Here is a 25,291-nt window from a genome sequence, read left to right as displayed (position 1 = left end):
TTGACACCAATTGTTCACCAGTTCCATGCATCCACTACCTTTTTTTCTTTTTTTTTTTTAAACAGGCAGGAGACTGCATCAGTGAGTTCTTAGTGCTGAACTTGCTGAACACTGTGTCTGGACAAGGTGCACATGCAAATATTTTTGTCTGGGTGATTAGGCCTTAGAGGCAGAATGGGAATCAGTATTCAGAACTCTCTAAATATCCCAATGCCACTGAATCCTACTTAATTTTTTCTGGGCATAACGGATGTTTCTCCTGATGGGAAAAGTGCTGAATCCATCTTTTTTTCTAGTCACACGGAGCTGCTTCTTCTTGTCTTTTTTTCTGCATCCCAATCATTTACCTGCTACTTTCTGAATACTGATCTTGACTTTTTTTCTTCTTGAAACACCACCATCATCTGACATACTATCACAAAAAATATTTGCCACATGTATATGATTAGCAGCAAAAGCTTTTCCATGCCAACTAATAAAAAAGCTATTACATAGTTTCACCATGAAAACAAACTAAAATGGACCGAAAGGTGCAATAGACTCAAATCTTATTTTCTTTACAGATAAGTGCTTTCTAGCACACATGTACAATTTGCTGAGGTTAGAGTAACATTAGCAGCACTAGCACCAAGAATTTCTCTTCATTACTAATTCTTACCATGCTTAAATTTTTTTTTTATCTAGCTAACAAATTATATTCATTAAAGTAATCAAATGTTTCCATTTTTTTCAGTCAAATAAAAATGAATGTCAGCTGGAGCTTCTTCAGCTAACAAGTGAGACCTTTGACTTACCTTCTTTATATGTGTTAAAAATAAATTAAAAATAGGGGTGCATGGGTGGCTCAGTTGGTTAAGTGTCCGACTTCAGCTCAGGTCATTTCTCAGGAATCACATCAGGCTCTGGGCTGACAGGTCGGAGGCTGGAGCCTGCTTGGGATTCTGTGTCTCCTCCCTCTGCCCCTCCCACTTACTCTCTCTTTCTCTCTCTCTCTGTCTCTGTCAGTCTGTCTTTCTCTCAAAAATAAATAAACATTAGAGGGGCGCCTGGGTGGCTCAGTCAGTTAAGCGGCCAACTTCGGCTCAGGTCATGATCTCTCAGTCCGTGAGTTTGAGCCCCGCATCGGGCTCTGTGCTGACAGCTCAGAACCTGGAGCCTGTTTCAGATTCTGTTTCTGTCTCTCTCTGTCTCAAAAACAAATAAACGTTAAAAAAAAATTTTTTTTAAATAAAGAAAATAAATAAACATTAGAAAGATAAAATATAGCAGAATCATGGCTAAAACTTGACTTCACGTTAGTACCCCTATCTCACATAAAAATAATTTCCTTTGAAATTTGTGGAATACTAAGGATGCAGTAAACATCCTGGTACAACTCTGCCAAGAACTCTGGTTTGAGTACTCTTGCTATATATTCTATAAGTATCCACAGCCCTTATAAATAAGAAAGATTGAGGGATTACTGGACTACCATTTCAAGTACAGTTAGAGGGGTGCCTGGGTGTTTCATTCAGTTAAGTGGCTTAATTCAGCTTGGGTCATGTTCTCGTGGTTTGGGAGTTCAAGTCCTGCATTAGGCTCTTTGCTGTCAGCACAGATCCTCTGTCCCCCTCTCTCGCTGCCCCTCCTCTGCTCATGCTCTCTTTCTGTCAAAAACAAGTAAACATTAAAAAATAAAGTGCAGTTAAAATTTCAACCGCGTACTATTTTAAAAAATTGCAGTAAGATTTGGCAGATGAATTAAGTTTCCATTCTCCAATGATAAGCTTTTAATGGTCAGTTTGATTTGTTCACTTTTAATTTCATTATTAAAAACAGATAATACATAATACCTTGTAGCCTGCTGTACCTCAGTTACTTTAAGGGTGTGAAGAGATGTTATGTTTTTAGCCCCCAGCAAAGCAAGGTTGGGCCTGGGACAGCTGGCTCTCCATTTGTTGCAATGTGCCATACCAAACTATCTTAAATATACATTTCCCCATTTTCAAAAAGCATTCATAATAGTTGATTTCTTGGTATTTATCTGGAAGTAGTTGATGTATATATAAACATATGTATCTCTATATGTTGTTGTTTTCAGAGTTGGTAATATAAACACAGGCACCTGCTTTTATCCACTTAGGGCAGAACCCTGGCATGATTCCCTGTCAGTACATACAGTGCTACTCTGTTGTTTTTTTCTGCTGCATTGTGTTGCTTAATAAATAGATATATCTTCTTTTCACAAATGGTAAATTTTTAAGAAGCTTTGCTAATATGTGCTTAAAATAGGTGTTTATTCTTTATTGTATGTCTGCTTCAACAAAAAGAGCATTACACTTCTTAAAATTGGAAAGGTTTATGTCACTGGTGGTCACTTTCCTCTTTTGGGGTTTTCCTAGATATCAGTTTTCTCTCCTTGGCTGAACTATTGTGTTTCTAGCTGGGCTTTTATTGTACAAGCAGAATGTTTTTGATCAGATTGTATTTACATGACAGCCTGAAACTATGGCATTCTGTCAAGTAGATCGTACACATTTAAAATATTGTCTAAATATTTATTCACATGATGGATTACTGTGGCTGAGAAAAGACAGTTACAACCTATTGAGTAAATAATTTTAGTTTTTAAAAATTTGGAGAAGGTTTGAAGGGGTCATAATGATGTCTTATCTCAGTTGTTAGAAACAGCCACTGAATAACCTTGCTTTTTTTCTCTAAATTCTTAAATGTTTAAGCAACTAGACAAAACAGGAAAAAAAAGAAAACAAGGAAAAATTCAGATCAGTTGCCTGCAGGTATAAACTTTCCTTCTTCCTTCCCATGGTCAGATAGCATCTCCCCATCATGAAACAACAAATAGGCTAACAAAATCACAATCAAACAAACAAAATAATACTATCACAGCAAAATGTTAAGGTACCTTGAGGTGAAACAAAATTTCTAAGACATACAGTTGAAATTGCAAAAAAACATTTAAAATAAGTGAGTATATTTCACTCAGTTATGAAAAGTTCATTTTTATAATAAACTGTGGTCTGATTTAAATTTGATTTTTGTGAAACTTGTGTTTAAGAAGTAGTTCATTTTTAAAAAAGATTTAAAGTTTATTTTGAGAGACTGCAAGTAGGGGAGTAGCAGAGACAGACAGAGGGAGGGAGAGAGAATCTCAAGCAGATTCCATCCTGCCAGCTTAGAACCCCATGCAGAGCTCAAAACCAAACCCATGAACTGTGAGATCATGACCTGAGCTGAAATGAAGGGTGGTTGCTTAACCAGCTGAGCCACCCAGGCACCCCAGAAGGAAGAAGTTCACTATTTTTATGTCGGCTTGAAAACTATGTGCTTTATGAGGTTTCTGTTCTTTCATAAAGGAGACAAGGTTTTTGATCTTAATAATTAATTTAAACTTATGTATATGTGTGTGAATGCATGTCTGTGTGTATGTTATTTTCTTTTTTTCAGTCTTGTGGCTCCAGGACCTTTTATTTATAATTCAGAGACGGTTTGACTGTACAAACTGTTTTTGCATTTCTTTGAGATTAATTAATTTATTTTTTATTTCTAAAGAGAGAGGAAAATAGTTTGCATTTTTTTTCAGGCAATACTGAGTTTATCTAGACATTGTAGATTTGTGATTGTAACATCTTTTGACAAGCAAATTAGACTGTAGAAAGAGCATCCAACTTGGAGCTTGGGGCATATGGTGCTACCTTCTGCAAATATAACTCAAAAACAAGTCAGTCTATTCAGTGAGGGGTCATGCTCAGATCCGTTTCTTTAGTGTGCAAGGGAAAAAGTAGCCTCTTTTAGAGACAATTATAATCTGAGTAGAAAAATGTACCTGTCTAACTTGAAGCTAGAAGTAAGAGAGATTAAGAAACTCATGCAGGGGCGCCTGGGTGGCGCAGTCGGTTAAGCGTCCGACTTCAGCCAGGTCACTATCTCACGGTCCGTGAGTTCGAGCCCCGCGTCAGGCTCTGGGCTGATGGCTCGGAGCCTGGAGCCTGTTTCCGATTCTGTGTCTCCCTCTCTCTCTGTCCCTCCCCCGTTCATGCTCTGTCTCTCTCTGTCCCAAAAATAAATAAACGTTGAAAAAAAAAATTAAAAAAAAAAACTCATGCACACAATTTCATTATTTTTAAGATCTAAAAAACACCTTGAATGTATAAAATAGTTAAGGAAAACACTTAGGGGAGTAGAAACCCAGTAATACAGTTATTATGGTTAGTATCCCAGCAATTAGAATCATTAATCCTGTGAAAACTTTGCTCTATAAAAGAACACTATTATTAAAATTTAGTGTCTGGTATGTTACAGTATGTAAGCATGGAGAAAAGAATTGTTCTCAAATGATCCATTGAACACATTATTTTTGCATGTCAACATTCCTATTTTAGTTACCATATCTAGAACTGATAGGTAAAATAGTCCGATATATACACATCTTGGGATTTTAACATTTGGATAATGAGGAAAGGTCTATTGATTGTTTTTAATTCATATTGCCATTTTGTACACACATGTCTACAGATGGTGGAGTTTTGACTGCCCATCAGAGCACCAATACCTTTGAGACAGCTGTTTCTGATAAACCTCTTTTACAAGCTTTAGGTCAAGAGTAGTCAAACCTGTTACAGCACCTGCTTTTGCGTATGCAAATCTGTTGTTTTGTCATTTCATTAAACAAGAAGAGGTAAGTCTCTGGTGGCTGTAAATAAGTCTGGAACATCGCCTACATGAAATGAAATCCAGCAAAAAGACAACTGTGATTTCTGTTGTGTAGTCATGAGAGGTTGCTGCTGTTTGGGGCTTTGTTTCTGGAAGACTGCCCGTAATTTAGAAGGAGGGTAGAGAGGCAAGTTTATGTTTGGAGGCAAGAACAGGGAAGGTGTTTGCTGTCATTGACTGTAGGGTAGTTGTGAAGTTTGACATGCCCAGAAGCTACCGAATGCCATGTGGGGCCCCCATACACTGCATACCTCAGTTTTCATCATCTGGTGAGCCTGCAGCAGGATTTCCAGGCACTGGAGTCGACAACATGTCTACTTTGGTTTGGAGCTGATTGATCCACGGAACAGAACATGCTTGTGGGATCTTCCCTTGCTATAGAACGACATAAATGATTGAATGCTTTCTTTAGGAAAAAAAAAAACCAGTATTATTTGTTTATAGACCTTACTGCTTATGGGAAAAAATTGTCAAATAGTAATGCAAGCAGAGTTTGCTGGAAACTTTCACTAATGTTTGTGAATTATTTTCTTACTCAACTTTGGTACATTAGAAATGAAGGTGGGAAAACACAACTGGGAGGAAGAGTGGGTGGAAGAAAATTCTTTCCCCACTTAGTGTATTTCTTTTTTTTTTTTTTTTTTTTTTACTATATTTCTTAAAAAGAGTAGTGGCATATAATAAAAATGGCACCTCAGAATTTGCAAAATGACTGAAGATTTTACTCTGTGTTGCCATAGTTTGCTGTGGGGAGGAAAGGAAAATACTAGAATTGATGAACAAATGTTGCATGCTGTCATTTTAGATTATATTATTGTACTGTAAAGTTGTTCCTAATTTCATTGTGAAAAATACTGCAAAATGCATATGACGTAGAAAGTTAATGATAAAAATTTGTTAATTTTGTTAATTGTGTTTAAGTGTGTTTATTCTGACATGGATTTACAATAAGCGGGAGTAAAAGAATATTATTTTCTAGCTTTGGGGGAAAATTAAAAATTCTTCCCTGACCTTTTAACCTTGTCAAATGATTTCTCTGCTCTTGACACACTGCATTATATTTGCAAAGGTTGGAAGTTAACTCTTCAAGGTACCAGACATCATTTTTATTGGGATATTAATTCTCAGAGGTGCTAATCTCATCAAGATTTGTAGGCATTTTCTTTCATAGGCCATTCTGATTTGTAGCTCTTTCTTTTCACAGCAGTATTAAATACCAAACCTTCTCTGATATGGAAGTTCATTAGAGATATGTCTTTGATGGCAGCCCTTTCCTGGCTTCAGTTTCAAATACCTTGATGTAAAGCTTAAGAAGCCATTGTGTTGTAAGCCCTCCTTGATGTGCCTTATTTAGATCTGCATAGTAAATCAAGGAAAGTAAATAACAAGGCAGCAGATGGAAGCATGGAGATAAGGCCAGTGAACAATTGTATTTGTATTTTGTTATGATGTTGACAGGAGCTAAAATTCACTAATCTAGTTCAACTGATCTGCATTTCAAAGAAATCTCATTTAGCAGCAACTTGAAGGTTTGTAGGATAAAGTTCTTTTATTGCAGCTTTTATTGCATTCTTTGCTAATTTATCTGGTCAAGATTTAGCCTTGCTTACTTAAAGCTGCAAGCATGTTACAAGGAGTCTTAAATACTATGAAAGCATTAATGTCTAGACTATGAACTGAAGGTAATTACATATCCAGCGCTGAATAGGGTACATTTAGAAAATATTGTTGTCCATACTCAATTGTCAGGGCAATATAGATAAGGTGGTCTTCCCCCCCCCCCCCCCCGCCCCGCCACTGCACCCCCACTGCTTGTTTGTGCTGAGAATTTTTTCCCCACTTCATAAATAAACTAAAATACCATCAGCTACTCAGAAATTATGCATAAAATGAGTAGATCTCCTTTAAATGTGTATCTATTGATGCTAATACGGGTTGTGCCTTTTTAAGAATGGAAGATTATTAGTTTTAGAAGTGTGATATCCTTATTTGACTCTAGTTACAAACATGTATGATATATAAGTGAAATACATGTAATGTGAAATTTATAGTGTTGTAATAAGCATTCTCTGGAGACTACAAGTACAAAAAATATTGGTATTTTCTAATTTTGATTATCTTTGTTATTTAGTGGAAATGGTTATTTTGAAACATAGCTAGAGAAATTAAAGATTATATGTGGATATTTATATATTACGTTTTGAGTAAATTTGGCTTGCATTGGTTGAAAGGAAAGACGACTGGATTAGGACAGTTATACCCAGCTCCAGTCCTATCTGTGCCGCTTACACTCTCTGAGATCTTAGATAAATTACTTTCTTCTGTGAATCTTTCCTATAAACTATGGAGGAGTTTATAGGGTGAGCCAGAGGCAAAGGAAGTCTTCCCAATTAGAAGATCCTGGTCATTCATTGACAACTCATTTTATTTCGGGTCTCATGCTTGACCCAAAGTTTATGTAAGTGAGTTCTCTTCCCTAAGATAATTCAGATGTGAATATTCCATTTTCTGAAATTTACCACTAATAAAAGTAGACTTTGGAATGTAATTTTGTACTTTTTCAACTCTTAACAACCCCTTTGGTAACCTCCGATTTGTTGAGTATGCTAGTTTTGATTTTACTTTCCATGAAATGCAGAGGATTACGTTAGTGGTCTTTATGGAAAGATTTATTATATCATTTAAAATATATTGTCATATAACACGATTTTTGCAAAAAAACACATAATTTTGTTTTGAGTTCTAAATTTTATGTTATTTTATTTTATTTTATTTTAATTTTTAATGTTTATTTTTGATAGAGAGAGAGACAGAGCACGAGCAGGGGAGGGGCAGAGAGAGAGGGAGACACAGAAAACAAAGCAGGCTCTAGGCTCTGAGCTGTCAGCACAGAGCCTGATGTGGGGCTCGGACACACGATCCGTGAGATCATGACATGAGCTGAAGTCAGATGCTGAACTGACTGAGCCACCCAGGCACCCCAGTGAGTTCTAAATTTTAATACTGATTGAGAACTTCAGAGTAGATATTTCAAACCAAATGTTTTATTTGACGAAGTATAGTTTGTCTATTAGGTTTTCTACAGAATAAGTCAAATAATGACTTGGTAGTTCTCCATGACACATATTTTTGACAGGCTTTTTTTTTTAAACTTGAAAATACTGGTAGTAAAAATTATTTCCAAGAAAGACACAGGTAAATAAGGCATGTTCTGTATTTTCAGTAGTTTTTACTTACATGTGAGATGGAGAAAATGCTATGCGGGTTGATTACTTCTGGCTAAAAAAATAAGGGAGTGCTTCATGGAGGAGATGGTAATTGAATTGAGGTATAGTGCAATTTGAACAAATAGAACTTGAGAGGTGAGACACAGTCTAGATGGAGCAAATTGAGACTTTAAAGGCTGATCAAGGCAAGCATGAAATGGTTGATTCTATTCTGGAATGTAAGGGAGACTAAGAGGAACAATATATGGGAGAGGCAGATTAGATGCTAAAATGAAGGGCCTTAGGTTTTGGGCTAACAAGTTTTGATTTACTTGGTAGATATTGAGGAACCCCTTCTGTTAAATGACACTAATTGATACATTCATAAGGAAAGGCGCCAGGGAAATATTTCTATGATTTGAAGTCAAATTTATTGAATTTAGGTATTCATGTGTTTCAGTTCTCCCCCATGTCAGTCTAATAGATTATAAAAACATCTTATATATTTGGAAAACCTTGTCAGATAATGGTGTATTCTGCAAGTATTAATGGTAAGAGAGGTATTTAAGGATATTTAGTGGATGTGAGGGCTATGAATTTGAAATTGTCATTGGAAAAACAGGAAAAGGACTATCATTGTAGAGGTGGAAGAGACATTGTTTTTAGGCTGTTTTATAGAGACATCTTTTGGTATATATTTAAGAAAACTTGAGTGCTCTTGAGTAAACAGAAGGTTTGAGATACAATTCTGAAGACATATAAGCCATTATTAATTTGAAGAAGGGTCAGAACCAGAATATTCAAGTGAAGATGTTTAAGAGGCAGTAGAGGATAAAGAGCTGAGTCAAAGAGAGGATGGAAAGTTGCACTCACAGGCTGTTTTAGATAATGAAATTAAATAGCAAGCATATCTTAACATGTAAATGGATTATATGCCAAAAGAGTTTTTATTGGTTGGTCAGAACACAGACCACGCTTTCCTTGATAAACCATGTTATACATGGCTTTTAGGTCATAGGCTCTAAGCTCTTCAACTTAACCTTGATGTCAAAAAGGGGCGATCCTGGGGCGCCTGGGTGGCGCAGTCGGTTAAGCGTCCGACTTCAGCCAGGTCACGATCTCGCGGTCCGTGAGTTCGAGCCCCGCGTCAGGCTCTGGGCTGATGGCTCAGAGCCTGGAGCCTGTTTCCGATTCTGTGTCTCCCTCTCTCTCTGCCCCTCCCCCGTTCATGCTCAGTCTCTCTCTGTCCCAAAAATAAATTAAAAAAAAAAAAAAAAAAAAAAAAAAGGGGCGATCCATGTCCCTTACAGAGCTTGCAAATAATATTTGTTAATACTTACCATTTTTTTTTAAAAAATATAAAACTTGTTAAATCTTAAGAATTGAATCTTTCTATGTCTCTGTGTCTGTCTGTCTCTCTCTCTGTCTCTCTGTCGCACACGCGCGCGCGCGCACACACACACACACACACACACACACACATTGCTTTTTCAACCTGTCTTAAAAATTGACATTTGGCAAGACTAAGCCTGCATGCCTACACAACAAAGGCAGTAGCAAATACAGTCCTCTGAGAGGGTTAAAACCCACCCCTTTTGAGACTTTACCTTAGTACCCTACAACTTTATTTTATCTTACACCCACCTGCTTCAGTCTTAGCTTTGGGTATTTTATGAAATATACATTTGGAAAACTTTGTCAGATTGGGTGTATTATGCAAAGAATAATGGTGAGAATGGTGTTTGAAGATATTTGATGGATGTGAAGACTATGAATTTGAAATTATCTTTGGAGAAACAGGAAAAGGACTATCATTGTAGAGGTGGAAGAGACTTTATAGAGACAATGGTATATACTAAAAACTTGAGTGCTCTTTTGTGAGTGGTATTTTGTGATCCTCATAATGTATTTGTTTACCATATTGTTCTTTCTAGTAATATTTGCCCTGAAACCTAACCACGGCACGCAATAATTTTTGTAAGTGAAACATGCTCGCATTACAAATGAGATATTACGAATAGATTCCCTCTCATTCTAGTAGGTTTGGATTTCCCCCCTTGTCTTCTGTTGTCTGTAAATTCTCTGAAGGACTTCATTCCTTCCTTAACTGTTGACTGTTTCCTTCGGCTAGAAAGAATATTACTAGATTTGTATTTCAGAAAATAAAAAAGTGAAAACCCACTTGGCTTGTGTTGTGGAGTGTGGGTTAGAGGGAATTAAGACTGGAGAAAGGAGATGGTACAATCAGTAGGAATTTTACATCTGCCAGTCAGGAGAGAGGTGTGGCCTGATTATATACATTCGGGTATTGTTTGCCACAGGTAGTGGTTGATACTGGAAATACAGTGGCTGGTTAAGACATGGTCTAGAATGAAGTCTTGGGAAAAGTGACATTGAGGAGGTACTCCTAAGAATAGGAACTAGTAGAGACTGAAAAAAGATCTCAGAGTTAGGAGAGGAATTCAGAAAGAGGAGTGTCATATAAGCCAAAGGGAGAGTTTTAAAAAGGAAGGAGTGAAAAATAAACTGAGTGAGAGAAGTTACACAAATCAAGAATTAAGAATTCACATTTGGATTTGTCAGCTAGGAAGTGATCCTTACGTTGATTATAAAATGTTTAGCTTTAAGGATGTGAGGATTTAGTAAACCTTTGACCATCTATGTGAATTTGTTCATGTTAAAAGAATGAATCTTGTTTATTCTAATCCTAACAAAATATTCTTGTCATATAACAGCATCATGGGAAAAAGAAAAAAAAAACCCAAAAATTTATTGACAAAAATAACCAAATGATAAATGAATAATAATTAATTCTACCTTCAATGACTATATAAAGTTATCATCTAAACTGGGAGATTTTTAAGAAGGAAAGGGAGGGGCGCTTGGGTGGCTCAGTCGGTTAAGCGTCGACTTCGGCTCAGGTCACGATCTCGTGGTATGTGAGTTCGAGCCCCGCGTCGGGCTCTGTGCTGACTGCTCAGAGCCTGGAGCCTGTTTCAGATTCTGTGTCTCCCTCTCTCTCTAACCCTCCCCTGTTCATGCTCTGTCTCTCTCTGTCTCAAAAATAAATAAACGTTAAAAAAAAATTAAAAAAAAAAAGAAAAAAAAAGAAGGAAAGGGATAACTATTAATAATTATAGTAAGGATGAATGTCATTTAACCCCTGCAATCAGGGAGGAATGCTCACCCTGATTATAGTTCACAGTTCACATTTATTGAGTGCTAGCTATGTGCCAGACGCTGAGAGGAGTTCTTTACCAGTTTGTCTGATTCAATGACTACGGATTTTAGTTGCCAACATTATTAATTCTTTCTCTGTATATATTGAATGTATTGACAAAAATGCTATGTGTAATTTTGATGACTTTGTAGAACTTAACTTTTATTTAAGAAATACACACATACAAAAATTGGTACCCAGTGTATACCAAATTATGTCCTAGAGAATGGAGAAATGAAGATGATTAATAATAGTACTCATTGTTAATGATCTACCAGTGTAGTTGAAGATCTGAGAACAAAATTTTAGTATAATATGGTAAAGTGTCATGATGATAGTGTAGTTTGTGAAGGCCACAACTTGTATTTTTTATATTTTATGTCCTGTATTTCTTAGGGTTGAGTTTATAGTGTATTAAAACTTGGTAAGGTACAGTTTGCTTTCTGCAGTAAAAAACAAAAAAAAAAATACCAGTGGAAAATACAAGGCATAGGTGATTATGTGGATAAATGGGGTTTTCTCTACCCTAGAAAGTATATTCTGCGTGTGTGCACATGTGTGTGTGAATGTGTGTGTGACGGAGAGAGAGGAAGGGAGGGAGGGAGATTAGTTCTATATCACAAAGGGATACATTTCCATATCTATAATGTAATTTTAGCCACACTCAAGCTATATTCTCTGAAGGGTCTGGCATATTTCTCTGACACATCTGGTAGATATGTATGGCATTAATTAGCATAGGTATTGCTATAAATGACATGTCAGTCCAGGACAACAAAAAGTATTTGTTACTGATGTCAATCATTCATCCTTTGTCAGTTCAAAAGGCTTCCCTAAAGGAATGCACATTGATCTTCACTGATCCAAAATACAGCAAAACCATTCCTGTGTTCTAGAAACAAAAGTGGAACTACCTATGTTTGAAAAGCCATATGGAGACATTCATACAGAAAGTGCATGTTTATAAATTTGAGTAGTAAGACTGTTACATTAGGCCAAGATTAATTGAATCTTTTGAAAAGAAAACTGCAGTTTTCTGTAATCCTAAACTCTAATCTCAAATGAGTTTGTTTCCTCAAAGCTTTAATTTTTAGTAGCCTAATTTGTGTTTTTGTTTCATCTGGAGATAATTTTGGAGTATGCCAGGTAAATATCTGTTACAATGCTTAAAAACAAAGGTGACCACACGAGTATCAATTTGTGACTACACTGATGGCTTAAAGAAGTACTCTTCTGCCTCTGTATCTCTGGTTTTCTTATCTGGCTATTTTGATACAGATACTGATTGATTTTGTTTATTTATCATAATCCTATTATAGTTTTCTTTTTGTAATAATAATCACAAGTGTAATACTCTTATATATCTGAGCAAAAACTGGCTTTAAATGATACGTTTCCCCAAAACGTCTATATTTTATTTCCAGTTTTTCTCCAAAAGTTCCCCCTATATTCTAATTTATTATTTAATGGAACGCAATATGAATGACTTTAAGAGAGTGTGATCTAGGGTATGGCACAAGTTGAAGACATTTATCTTAATATTTCATTTTAATGAGGCAGAAAATATCCATTATTAGAAAACTATAATTTGATAAAATTTGTAGAATACAATTAATTCCCTTAAAATTATGAATGTTCATACCACCATGGAGCAGATAATCATACATCACATTTCAGTGTCCTTGTAAAGGTAGTATGTGTTACGTTTTTACATCTTAGAAATTTGCTAGAGAATTAACATGAATCAGGATTTAGGACGTACCCATGTTGTGTACTTTAATTTGACCAACATGCTTTGTTTGAATAGCAGTTCCTAACCTTTGTACCATCTTTAAAATTTTTACTCCAGATCTCTTGCCCTGCCTACAGACCCTCTGCTATCTGTTTCTGGTCTGTCTCATGCTCTTGAAATCATCTTTTTTTATTATTCCATTAAAATTTTTAAAAATGGATTTTCCTTTACACTTTTCTAATCATCCTGTAATTCTTTAGCTCTAAGACATTAAAATGAATGAGTAAAAATATTTGATACCTAATCGTCTCTGCCAGTCCATTCAAACTCATGGATTTGCAAAATTATGTTAAAGTCTTTTAAAAATACATTTGAGTAGGCTTTTGTAGTCATTTGGATTTTGAATATTAATTTTCTCTTGCTATGCTGCTTAGCCATAAAAATGAAAAAGAAGATGGATGTGGGTTTCTTTTAGTGGTGTTAATTTAAAGTACTTGATTTATTTATTATAATATTCAACAATGGCAATTCCTATTTTCTCTGTTCACATCAGATCCAACAGAAAATAATGAGAAGCCCCCACCCACCAGCACAGTAAGAAAAAGTTTGATGCGTTTTGTAATAATTGATTAAAAGTATAATTTCCCCCTAGATCAAACAAATAATAGAAGTCTGTTGAAGCTTTGTCCTGACCTATTCTGGAAGTAGAAGAATACCCTGGAGAAAGAAGCATTGTAAGCACAAAGAGTAAGACTCCTCAATCCTGGGAGAGAGAATTAAAGTCTAACCCTCCAAATGTAAGTCATCTATACTCTATATTTTCCATCCCTCAGTTTTTGTAGCTATTCAGGTATTAGTAGAAAAATATGTGATGCAAATATTTGGATGTATTTTCTGTACAAAATATATAGGTGTTTTTGTTGTTAACCTTAAATTTCTATTTGTGTTAACATTTTCTGAATCGTAACATAAGGTGATGCTTTGCAATAATACTATTTAATGCAGAATGGATTATTTTTAATTTTATCTTCTGGCAAAGAATTGTTAAGAATTTTGAGAGTATTCTGATGAAAAGAAGGTAACTTCCTTTGATTTAATATCAGCAATTGTGCCATCATAATCCCTTTTTGCACTAAACTTTAGTTCTTTTTCTTTTTTATTTCTTTATATCTGAGAATAAGACTATCTTACTATATCTATTTAAATCCACCTTCCAGTAAGAGAGACATTAAGTCCTTTTTTTCACTTTGCATAGTGAAAATGAATTGGAATGAATTTGTATCCATAATCCACTATAAAAATATATAAATTTTGTCAGCTCAGTGTACTGGAAGGACTGATTCCCTATCTCATTAGGAAGAACTTAAAAGATGTGTGTTCATGATTATATAGAAAGAATTCAGTTGCTGTTTATAAACTGGTAGGAAGAATGATGATTAAAGGCAATGCTTGTTTTGGGAAAATTACTTGGGAAGAAATTTCTTGTCAGTTGTCACTTTTATCTGAAAAGTTACTTACTGCATCGCCCTTGTGATAAGGCACTTGATATGTGATATACGGCTTACTGCCAGAAATTTGACTTTCGCTTAACAGTTGATAACCCTTTTCATTCTTCAGTGAATGAGCTCAGTGGAAGAGTATTGTTTTGATTTTAAAAAGTCTGAATCATGGAAATTATGTCAAAATTGAAACATGAATTTTACAGGTTTTAAATGTGATATTCTTATTGACATAGCATCTGACAAAGTTGTCAAAGTAGATTGCAGTAAGAAATCTTCATAATTTATCAGTTCACATTTAATATTGTTTAGAACATTGGATAGAGCCTGGAAACACTCTGGCCATTTCCAACGCTACAATTATGAATTAGGATTTTTGAATTTAGCATAAACTATGTAGATAAAAAAAACTTTAGTGGTTTTGGTCTTAGATATTTAGTTCTAAATTTTTCTGTCATTGAACTAGATAGAGATGCCTTGGGAAACATTACAAACATTATTATTCCTTTTGCTGATGTGAAACAATTGTTCCTTATGTAAAATTTTAATATTTGCTATTGAAAAGTGTGACAGAAATTTTAAAAAGTTATTTAGATTTGACGAGTAAGTGGTAAACTCTTATTTACAGGTTTGAGATTGATGAAGGATTGGAAAATATTATTTTTACAGAAAACTTTTGTGGATCTTCTCTACAATATTGTACATTGTAATATGTACAATATTACATATATATAATCAATGAATATAGATTAAGTATACCAATAATAACATGCTTGAATCTCATAAACATAATGTTGAGTGAAAAAAACCTAGCACAAATGAATAATGTATGTATGATTTCTTTTCTATAAAGTTCCAAAAAAGTGATTACAGCAAAATTAAAAATAATAGTTAAATTCTAGGTAGGTGGTAAACACTGAAGTAGAGTTTCTAGGAGCTTCTGGTATGTCAGCAACATGCTATTGATTCACTAGGCTGGTGGTTGCATGGATATTTATGCTATGCACAGCCATTAATGAAAAGCTAAGTGCGTCTTTGCTAAGATCAGGTATAAGGCAAGGGTGTCCTTATCACTTCTATTCACTATTATACTGGAAATCCTAGCTAAGGTAATAAGAAAAGGAAATAAAAAGCAGCCAGATTGGAAAGGAAGAAATACGCATTTGCGGATACCATGATTATCTATGTAGAATATGTCAAAGAAATCAACCAAATAAAACCAAAACTAAAACCTCCTGTAAGTAATAAATGATAACAAGTTTGCAGAAAACAAGATTAATATACAAGTCAGTTGTTTTCCTTTGTCCCAGCAATGAACAACTGGGATTTGAAATGAAAAATAGAGTACCATTGGGGCACCTGCGAAGCTCAGCTAGTTTAACGTCCAGCTCTTGATTTCAGCTTAGGTCATGATCTCGTGGTTCATGAAATTGAGCCCCACATGGGACTCTGCACTGACAGTGCAGAGCCTGCTTGGGATTCTCTCTCCCTCTCTCTCTGCTCCTCTTCCTGCCTTTCTCAAAATAAATAAAACTCAAAAAAATAAAAATATAGTACCATTATATTAGCACCAAAAATATCCTGAAACCCAGGTACAAATCTATTATCTCTCTATCTATCTATCATCTATCTAACTAATATAAAATACAATATTAAATATATATAATATAAATACATTAAAATATATAATATTTATGTTAAAATACTAGACTATAAAATTCTGATGAAAGATAAGAAAATCAAAGATCTACAGGATATTCCATGTCTCTGCAGAAACAAATGCAATATAATTATAATGTCGCGTCTTCTTTCCTTGATGTACATATTCAACACAATCACAATAAAATGCCAACAGGTTATTCTGTGAATATTGATAAACTGATTCTTAAGTTTATCTGGAAAACAAAAGACAACAAGTAAATAATATTATATTGAAGAAGAACAAAGTTAGAGGACTGACACTCCCTGACTTCAAGACCTTGTATAAAACTACAGTGATTGGGCACCTGGGTGGCTCAGTCAGCTGAGCATCCAACTTCAACTCATGTCATGACCTTGCGGTCGTGAGTTTGAGCCCCGCATCAGGCTCTGTGCTGGCAGCTGAGAGCCTGAGGCCTGCTTCAGATTCTGTGTCTCTGTCTCTCTTTGCCCCTCTCCTGCTCTTGCTCTGTGTCTCTCTCTCTCTCTCTTTCTCTCTGTCTCTCAAAAAATTAAACATTTAAAAAAATTTAAAAAAATAAAAATAAACAAGAGCTTTAAACAGATCTAATGAAAAAAGATATACACATGGAAAACAAGGAAATGAAAAGATGCTTAGTATTTATTTCATTAGGGAATTAGGAATTAAAAAATGAGATATCACTACATACCTATTAGAATGACTAAAATCTGAAACACTGACATGCCAAATGCTGTCAAGAATGTGGAGCAAGAAGGACTGTGATTCATTGGTGGGAATGAAAAGTGATACAGCCACTTTGGAAAACAGGTTGGGGGTTTATTATGAAGTTAAACATACATGTAATACTTACCATGCAGTCTAGCTATTGTACTACTTTGTAATTACCCAAATGAGTTGCAAACTTACGTCCACGTAAAAATTTGTACAAGAGTGTTTATAGAAGCTTTATTCAAAATTGCCCAAACTTGGAAGCAACCAAGATGTTCTTCAGGAGGTGAATGGGTAAGCAATCTGTGATACATACATATAATGGACTATTTATTGATCAAGAGAAATGACCTATTAAGCCACAAAAAGACATGGAGGAAATTTAATATTAATGAATGAAGGTCTCTGAAAAGACTATATGCTGTATGATTCCAGCTCTCTGACATTTTGGAAAAGGCAAAACTACGGAGACCTTAAAAAGATCAGAGGTCGCCAGAGTTGTGGGGAGGGACTGATAAATTAGTGGAGTTTTATTATTTTTATTTTTTATTTTTTTGAATAGGTGGACTTTTAGAGTAGTGAAATTACTCTGTATAGTAACGTAATGGTGGATACATGACATTATGAATGTGTCAAAACCCATAGAGCTGTATAAAACTAACAGTGAACCCTAACTCTGTACTTTAGTTAATAACAGTGTTGTAGTATGAGTTCATCAGTTGTAGAAAATGTACCACACTAATGCAAGATGTTAATAATAATAGAAACTTTATGTATTTTGGAGATGGAGAAGAGAATATGTATGGGTCTCTGTGTACTTTCTGCTCAATTTCTCTTTGAATATAAAACTACTCTAAAAAATAAGATATTTTAGATAATTTTTTTGTAAGTCTAATATAATTTTAAAAATCAAAAATCTCATTGATTTGGTTAGTTAGAATTCTGAGAAAAAGGTAATTTCAAATTTGATCTGAGTATTCAAAGTTAAAAAGATGCAATTTAAAATCAATATTTTGTGATCTCGCAAAACATTGTTTCATTTGGGGAAAGTCCTAATGTCCATAAAGGAAGACTTCTATACTTGAATATATTTAGTAACTTTTTATGACAATTTATTTACCTAGCATAAATGTATCTTTATTTTAAGATAGATGTTTCAGTTTTGATTTTAAAAATAAATATTTTTTTTTGGTAATATAACACAAATTCATTCTGTAATAATGAAACACTCTTCTTTATTGAGTTGTTCATAGCTTCTTTCCTTCAATTTTAATACATTTTGTGCAGTGGTCCACCATCCTCAGAAATACTTTTTTACTTAAGTAAATTAAAGTTAATTTGTTAATTTTAACATTAGCATGTTGTAAAAGATGAAAAACACAGATGCTCTTTGTATCCCATCTTTGAATACAAATTTTCAAATATAGATTTGGTTTTAAAAGTACCAGATATGGACTCCTTCGTAACCCCTTTTAAAATTTTCTTTCCTTTTTTCTTTCTTACCCTCCCTCTTTTTCTCTTTCCTTTCTCCTTTCTTTCTCAGTATATTCTTTTGTTTAATTTTCCAAGGAGTAAATATAATCTTATTTAACTGGTTGACATTAACAGAAACCAGGAATTTATTATTCATAAAAACGAAACAGAAAAAAAAAATCCCCCTTTTCTTCAGATTCTGGATACAGCTAGGCTCAACACAAATGTCTCGGGAGAATGCATCTGTTGCTATTGCATTTTTTTTGTTTCTTTGAAAACTTGGCATTTGTAATATATCTATGATTTTGATTTGTCTTGGCCAAAACCCAGATTACCAAGGAATTACATTTTGAACATATTCAACTAAGAATTATCTTTGTAGCAACTTTTCCCTTGCCATATTGAAATTTTGGGAATAAAATCAGATTTTGTTTCAGAAATCAGCTATGTTTCTTCCTAGTGCCAGAATGATTTTTTTTATGTTAAAGAGACACAAAGCAATACTTAAAATCTGAAACGTATTTTAAGCATACCGTGTAGGAATTAGTCCCATTTTTGCATTTGACACACCTGGGGTCAAATGTTTGCTCTGCTGTGTTATTTGTTTATATTGATCTTGGGTTAAGTTTGGCATGTGAGAAGTAACAATAACAACAACAACAACAACAACAACAACAATAATAATAATAATAATTTCCTTATAGGCTTAGATGAAGATTAAATCTCCAAGCACAAAAAATACCTGGCACACAGCAGGTATTTAATTAATGGTAGTGGTCTTTCTCTTGCTTATTTTGTATATATGTAGAAGTGTGTGTGTGTATAAATGAATGTGTGTGTATATTTGTATGTATTTATGTGTTTATATACATATGTATATTTATGTGTTTGTCTGTATCCATTTATATATCTCTGTCTCTATCTCAGTCTCTGTATCTCTTACAGCAATGTGCAATATATAGCCATTTATTCCACTTACTAAGTTCTGAAGCAGAGAATTCTTCTGGAAATGATACAGTCTGGAAAGGAATTCTATCACCACATGGAAATATTTAAAAGCTTATTATTTCTTTGTGCCCTAGTATTTTCATAATTTTATATTTAATCTACCTGGAATGTGTATAAATTTTTAAAAGATCTAAAGAATATTTTTCCTTTAAAAATTCCTGGCAGACAACAGAATTCTTTTTTTAATCTCATTCAATGTATAATTCAGAGAATGATCTATTAATTAGTACACATTGATTTGAGTTCAAAAAGATGTGCACTGTCAGTTTGAGAAGATGTTTGGGAATATGGAAAACAAAATAACTTATATGTCTGAAAAGAAACATGTCAGTTTTAACAAGATAAAAAATGCAAGGTTGAAGTTGAATCTTTCTGAAAAATTGACATTTGTATGATTTTGTTTTCACTAAATAGCAAGGCACCAGTTTCTTGGGGGCAGCTTTACAGAGCTGTGTCCATAACTGATTTGAATCTTTGTAGAATAAAAATTTAACAAAATAAAGTGTAATATTCCATGTTCTCTTCTAATAATGTAGACTTTTTTAGTAAAAGCAGCTGTTAATAATTAAAAAAAATTTTTTTTAACATTTATTTATTGTTGAGAGAGAGAGAGAGAGACAGAGTGCAAGCAGGGAGGGGCAGAGAGAGAGAGGGAGACAAAGAATCCAAAGCAAGTTCAGGCTCTGGGCTGTCAGCACGGAACCCGACGTGGGGCTCAAACTCAAGAACTGTGAGATCAGGACCTGAGCTGAGGTCAGATGCTTGCTTAACTGACTGAGCCAACCAGGCACTCCAAAAGCAGCTGTTAATATCTTAAGGAAGTAGCGCATGCCTGAATATCTCACCTGAATTTGTGTCTTGTGATTTCTAAAAGACTACCTAAAATATTAACTAATTAGTTGCTCTCAGACACTGAAAGAAGGGTTGTAGCAAAGAACAGAATGCTTAAAGACATAGGATGAGATCCACCAGGATAAGTATTAGGAGAGCCTGACCTGTTGGTTTGAAGTGATTATTATTAAAAAACAAAAAAACAAAAAAACCCCAACTAGTTAAAACTTGTATTTTTCTCACACCTCTTCATATTTTAAAGGCAGGGTAGTGACGATAAAACTTCTTGTTAAACCCAAAGTGTATGGTGGCTTCAGTCTTTTCAAAAGACCAGTGAGTTACACATTGAATCCACCTCCAAGTTAATGATGCAAAATTATATCTGGGACAAGGGACTCAGTATTCCTGGGATGAATAACTTTTTTTAGTGGGTATACTGATGACCTGGTTTTGCGGGGTTGACAGTTCTGTCCATGTAACCACTATTACTTAAGTGCCCCATTTTGAGGATAGCCCTGTGGGACAACATTAAGAAGCAACAAAGTGGTCTTGGGTCAGGTATCAGAGTATAATGAAGGTGTATGTTCTCCACAGATAGGCTCTGAAGGTCATTTCTGCTGAACTCTCTTAAATGTTTAGTGATTTTATTGTTGTACAACTTAAAAGGTCCAACTTCTCTTTTGGCAAATAAGGGTATACCATTTTTTATTTCTATATGTGGATCATATTTTAGGTTTGTCCAAAAGGCATTATGTGTATTAAAACCTAATACCTTTACCTAAAGTAAGCACCCATCAGTCATCTCAGTTAACTTAAGCTAAATGAAAATATTTGTTAATTTGCTGATCTGGGCAAATTAGTTAGGAATGTTTTTCACTAAAAATTATTTTAAATATTCTGTTTAGTTCAGAATCCAAAGGGTAGCTTTCCTTAAGATTTTTATTTTAAAATATTGTAAACTTTCAGAAAATATCATTATAGGCATCCAGATATCCAAATTTGACATATGTGAATATTTTGTTATATTTCTTTAGATTTCGTTCTTTTTAAGAAATATAATGCCACAAATACAGTAAAAGCTATGTGCTTTCATCCTGTCTCCTTTTCTCTCTCTTTCTTTCTGTACTACACTGAAGTTGGTGTTTATCTATATATCTTACCTTTTGTTTTTTGTGTTTTTAAAATTAATGGAAGTGGCATCATATCAAATCTACCCTTCTGAAACATTTTTACTTGCAAAATTATACAGGGAATTTATCCATATTGATACACACGTCTGCTTTTTTAGTTTTTTTTAGAGTAAGCTGGTTATATATATGTATATATATAAATATATATATAAATATGAATATATATATAAAACACATTCATGATTTTTGTAGTTGTATAATGAAAACTGCAAAAATCATAAATTATGTGTTGATGAATTTTCACAGAATGAATGCATCTGTGTACCTAGTACCCAGTTCAAGAAGTAGCATGTTACCAGTACTATAAGAGCCTCCCCATCTTTTTTCCTCCTTTTTGTTACTATCCTTCACCCAGGATATTCTTCCACCAGGGAAACCATATCCTGACCTCTCACAACATAGATTCATTTTCTCTATTTTCGAGCTGTATATAAATGGAATCATTTAGCATATGATCTTTTGTGTCTGGCTTTTGTTTTTATTTTATTTTTTATTTTTAAAAACTTTTTAAATGTTTCTTTATTTCTTTGGTGGGGGGTGGGGGGGGGGAGAGAGAAAGTGCTAGCTAGGCAGGGGCAGAGAATGAGGGAGACACAGAATCTGAAGCAGGCTCCAGGCTCTGAGCTATCAGTACAGAGCCCGATGCCGGGCTTGAACCCACAAACCGTGAGATCATGACCTGAGCCGAAGTCGGACATTTAACTGACTGAGCCACCCAGGCACCCCTGGCTTGTTTTCAATATTAGATTTACGAGCTTCCTCCACATTATTCTGTCTATCTGAGTGTCTACCCTGAATGCTATCTAGTATTCCAATACGTGAATATATTACTGTTTATTTATTTCCATTTTATTTTGGGACATCTAGGTTGTTTTCTTATTTATAACTATTAGACATAATAATACTCTGAAGATTCTTTTACATGTCCTTTACATATTGTGTGCATCTATATAGCTAGGAGTATAACTTTGATAGAATATATACATCATCATATCAATTTAGTATGTGTATCCTAGGTTATCTATATCATAGTGTCAACATTAGTGGATACTGCATGTGGTCTTCTGAAGTGCTTGTCTGTCCCAGTTTACCTTCTGACCATCACTGTCTGGGGTTTGAGTTCTCCATGCCTTGCCAACACTGAGATTGTCTTTTTCCATCTTTGCTATTTTGGGTGATAGTAATTAATTAGCTTTTAACTGCTTTATAACATTCCATGGTTTGAATAAAGCATACTTATTTTAAAAACTCTTCCTTGGTAGATGAACAATTTGGTTGTTTTTCATTTTTTACTATTTCAAACAATACTGTAGCAAATATATCTGTATATTTCTTGTTATGCATATGTTTGAGAGTTCTCCTAAGGTTACAACTTGAAGTAGTGAGTTTTTACAATATCATGTATTTATTTCTTCAATACACTACTATATTTCTCTCTAATAGGGTTATACTATGAAGTGGTAATTTTAGTTTTATTGTAAATCATACTCATCAAGTACAGAGTATAAATGCTGCTTATTTAAGAGGCATTATATAAAATGTAATCTCCTAGGATTTAGGGGAAATGAGTGGGGAAGAGATGAAGCATGCCACACAGCACCTGGCATATGGGTTAAAAAAAGCTTCCATCGTTATTGTTTCCACTGTTAAATTACTCCTGATTATGTTCCTATAAAATGCTCATTCTAATGTCCATGCAAAATCCATGTGGATTTTCCCAACCATCCACTTAAAGGTAGCTTCCTTCAATGTTTGAAATTTCTTTCTTTACTAGAGTTCTCTTATTCCTGCATAATGGAGTCATTGTATCTATTTGATCTTGATTTTTGATTACCCAGTGGCATGTATACTGATAGTTTGAAAAATTTATGTAATTTGAAAAGTTTATATCACATTTGTGACAGTCTTACTGAAGATTTGGTCCTAGGCAAAATGGTGATGTGGAGCCCAAATTTGCTTTGTTGTTTCCATTGAGATTTATGAAAATAGCATGTATTCCTATAGTTTTTAGTAGATCATACTAAGATATTTATCTTTTCTATTAGATATAAGAACAGAGAGAGTCAGTATTGGTAGAATGACCAAAGCAAGACCTTTAATTTAGATTTTTTTAAATTTGACACTATCAGTGAGGTGGGTCAACATTAATCCCAAAGAAAGGAATCTAATTAGTTTATTTGTTGCCATTACTTTTTTTTTTTTTATAATTTTCATCTCTCTTTGCCATTTTTCCCATGATCCTTAATTAGTCTTGATCTAGTCAACCCCTAGTTTCTCTCTTCAAATGAAGAGTGCACTATTGCTCTACAGAATTTTTCTTTTTATTAATTGTTTTTATAATTTTTTTAACATTTTCTTTTAACATTTATTTATTTTTGAGAGAGACAGAGACAGAGTATGACCTGGGGAGGGGCAGAGAGAGAGAGACACCAAAACAGACTCCAGGTTCTGAGCTGTCGGCACAGGGCCCAGTGCAGGACTTGAACTCACGAACTTCGAGATCAATAACCTGAGCCAAAGTTGGCTGCTTAATCAACTGAGCCACCCAGGTGCCCCCAGAATCTCTTCTATCACTATCCCTCCATCTTGTTCATCATGGGCATCAACACTGTTTTCACTAACAAATGTGTTTCGAATTAACGAACCAAACTTCAACTCAAAAATTCCATGTTTGGTTTTCAGAGTAAATTGTACAGATAATTTTTAACAGAAACTCAATTATTGCCAGCTTCTTAATTTTTCAAAATCTTTTATACTTAACTGGTTATTTGTAGGCTTGTGCAAAAGATAGTTTGAGTTTTGTTGTGCAGTTTAAAATAATATTTCTGTTGCTTTCCTACTTTTATGAATATTTTCTTACGGTTCAGTGATTTAAATTTGAGTTTATTAGTTTTTATTATCTTTTTTTTTAAATTTTTTAACGTTTATTTATTTTCGAGACAGAGAGAGACAGAGCATGTACGGGGGAGGGGCAGAGAGAGAGGGAGACACAGAATCGGAAGCAGGCTCCAGGCTCCGAGCCATCAGCCCAGAGCCCGACGCAGCAGCTCGAACTCACAGACCGTGAGATCGTGACCTGAGTTGAAGCCGGACGCTTAACCGACTGAGCCACCCAGGCGCCCCTAGTTTTTATTATCTTAAATCTAGTTATATTTGAATTTATGTCTGCATAGATCATGAATTGAGGTGGTTAAAGAAATCTAATTTCTGAATAGTTTCATTATAGAGTTGAATGCTCATGTATATGCTTTTTAAATGCAGATACCTGAAAAGAGTAATTTTTGTTTTCTACTAGATTTTAAGAATCAGTGTCTAAGGTATTATCCTATTTCCCACTCTCATTATTTCCATGCAGTATTATATAAACTCCTGTATGCTTTCTTCAACCCTGTGTCCCCAGTGCCCAGAGTGGTGCTGGTGTATAGGCCACCTTTAATAAATACTTGGTGAATCAATTGATATTACATTTTTGACACACACACACACACACACACACAGAGAGAGAGAGAGAGAGAGAGAGAGAGAGAGAGCACATGTAGGTGAAGGACAGAGAGAGAATCTTAAGTAGGCTTCATGCCCAGCACAGAACCCGACTTGGGGCTCTATCTTACTACCATTTGATCATGACCTAAGCTAAAATCAAGGGTCAGACGCTTCACCGAGTGAGCCACCAAAGTGCCCCAAATGAATTGATTTTTATTTCTCGTAAAAGGACATTGTCTCTTTACCCTGCACTACAAGGTAAAATGTTAGCCTTTTACCTTGGGGCTCAATTCTTTGGAAGACCATGTTGAATATGAATTATAATGGCTGAGCAGTTAACATCCTTTAAGGCTGTGCTTGAAGAAAATGATCTTTGTTAAGTGAGCCCAAAATAGTTTCTTTGAGTGAGAAAAAAAAAAAAAGCAAATAAAAAACTATGGTGTATTACACTGGGTTCTTTTTTAGATTTAAAAAAATCTAGAAATATAAACATTGCTGGTATAAGTCCACTCTGAGGAAGACAGGGACAATGTCATCAGTTTTGAAACTT

At 34.5% G+C, this 25,291-nt stretch overlaps 1 protein-coding gene across 8 annotated transcripts in view; it reads left to right on the top strand.

The window, feature by feature from the left end:
- Positions 1-25,291, top strand: part of FOXP2 (forkhead box P2) — a 568,827-nt gene that overhangs the window by 55,243 nt on the left and 488,293 nt on the right. For 7 of the 8 annotated variants that reach the window (XM_058724538.1, XM_058724535.1, XM_058724536.1 and 4 more), the window contains one exon: positions 13,521-13,665. The exons of the other annotated variant lie outside the window; for it this stretch is intronic. The gene's annotated coding sequence lies outside the window, so the exon portion shown is untranslated. The remainder of the gene's footprint in view (positions 1-13,520; positions 13,666-25,291) is intronic. 8 annotated transcript variants of the gene reach the window in all.

This window comes from Neofelis nebulosa, chromosome 4 (assembly GCF_028018385.1).
Source record: "Neofelis nebulosa isolate mNeoNeb1 chromosome 4, mNeoNeb1.pri, whole genome shotgun sequence".
Taxonomy (NCBI): Eukaryota; Metazoa; Chordata; class Mammalia; order Carnivora; family Felidae; genus Neofelis; species Neofelis nebulosa.
Note: the sequence above shows the minus strand (reverse complement) of the source record. Positions and strands in the feature narration are given on the sequence as shown.